We start from the raw sequence: 2,019 nt of genomic DNA, 5'->3' as shown, positions 1-2,019 counted from the left end.
TGTTCTCTCAATGACCTTATGAAGTAAATACTCTTTATCCTCATTTTACAGCTGAGGATACTGAGACCAGAGAGGTTAAGGTGTCAGTTCCAGGAGAAGACACACTCTCTCTCAGCTCTGGAGAAAAGTCTTTCCTTCAGCATCCATAGGTAAGGCATTCCTTGAAGACTTTCATGTCTTAGCCTTCGTTGGTGTCAATGAGCTCCCAGAGAAGGAGCCAGGGACCGGAATTATGCACTCCATGCCTGGTCATTTTTTCTTGGTGGTACTGAGGTCCTCCCTTCAGCAACTCCCCCTTCCTGGCTCACTTTCCTCCCCTTTTTATCTCTAGTGAGATAAAAGGTATCACAAAGCACACCCTAAGGAAACAACCCCTACATTCTATTAGGGCTATGAAGAGATTAAGAAGCGAACTGGGGGTGGGAGTGGGGTGGGCGGAGAGAAAAGTGCAACAATGAATGAATGGAAATCCAAAAATCTCTGTAGATGATCATTGAAATGAATAAAAAAAAAAAGAAGTGTTGCCTTCTACCCCTTAATCTTTTTACAGCTATCTACTTTATCAGATCATGGAGATCTTTATAAAGCTTCCGTATTATGTCATTACATATCTTTTTGAGGGGCCAATTCAATACATTATAGGAGCAGACTGCTATATCATTCTCCTCTGTGTGACTGGTGGATTTGAAAACCTTTTTGCTCACAGCCAAGCATTTAACCAATATCACTTTCTCATTGAGAAAGAAAAGGCACAACTCTAACCTGACTCAATGTCTCCATCGATACTTGGGTTATGTTACAATATTTTTTTCCACAAAGGAAACTCCTATAAAGCGTTGACATTTATTTCACAAGAACTCTATTAAAGTCAAGATGAGTAACTCCTTCCAAATGCATTAAATCTTAATGGAACCAAACTATAAAGTGAAAATCTTCCCCAAAGGTTGATATTTAAACTTTCAAATGTGAATATTTTGCTTATTTTAATAGGTAAGGTTGGCTTTTCTTCATTTTTGAAGATTCTATTTTATTCAAGTGTTTAGCCTTTGAAGGATGACATTAGAGTTAAGATAAGAGCAATGAGAAGATGACAACCATGTAATCTGAAGCAAAGATTGCATTGAAAAACAGCAAGTGACAAAACCCTAAGATGAAAACACAGTGCTGAGTACCAGAGAGCTATGGCTGGAAGTGGTAAATGAAGGTAGTACCAGAGAAAATGGCAAAAGTAATAGGTAAGGTTTTAAAGTAAATCCTTGATTAGATTCTTTGACTAATAACATTGTTGTTGTTATTGTTAAGTGTGGTCGAGTCATAGGTGACTCATAGCAACTCTATGAATGAAAGTCCTCAACACTTGTGTGACTTTCGTCCTTTCTCCAGATTTATAGGGTTTCTGGAGGCAAGCTATTATGGAAATGGATGCCGCTCTTGCTTCCAAACTTGTTTTAATCAGGGAGTTCCACCAAACACTATCCACCATGGGTAACCACTAATAAATTTGCCACATCAGTGTCACAGTGTTCGGTTTCACAGCAACCATGAGTTACCTCTGTACGGCAAGTGGACACACCAGGGCTATACGACCTAGAGGAAAGTTTGAACAAAAACAATGAAAAACGGGCCTGAGGGCTGCAGATTAGAGCCAACATGTTGTTGTTATGTACTGTTGAATTGAGTACGACTCATAGTGACTCTATAAACAACAGACCTGAATTCTGCCCTATCTTGTGCCATCCTCATCATCTCTCATACACTTGAGCCTATTGTGGCAGTAACCATATCAATGAATCTCCTTGGGGATCTTCCTTTCTTTCACTGACCCTCCACCTTTCCAAGTACAATGTCCCTTTCCAAGGAATAGCTTCTTCTGGTTAAATGTCCATAGTATGAGAGACAAAGCTTTGCCATCCTTGCTTCCAAGGAACACTCTGGCTGCACCTTTTCCAAGAGATACTTGTTGTTCTTTTGGCAGTCTTGTTTATTTTTCATTTCAATGAACATCTACAGAGATTTTGG

Source organism: Elephantulus edwardii, unplaced genomic scaffold (assembly GCF_000299155.1).
Source record: "Elephantulus edwardii isolate Elephantulus edwardi_28Jun2011 unplaced genomic scaffold, EleEdw1.0 scaffold00134, whole genome shotgun sequence".
NCBI lineage: Eukaryota > Metazoa > Chordata > Mammalia > Macroscelidea > Macroscelididae > Elephantulus > Elephantulus edwardii.
This window is presented reverse-complemented; position numbering follows the sequence as displayed.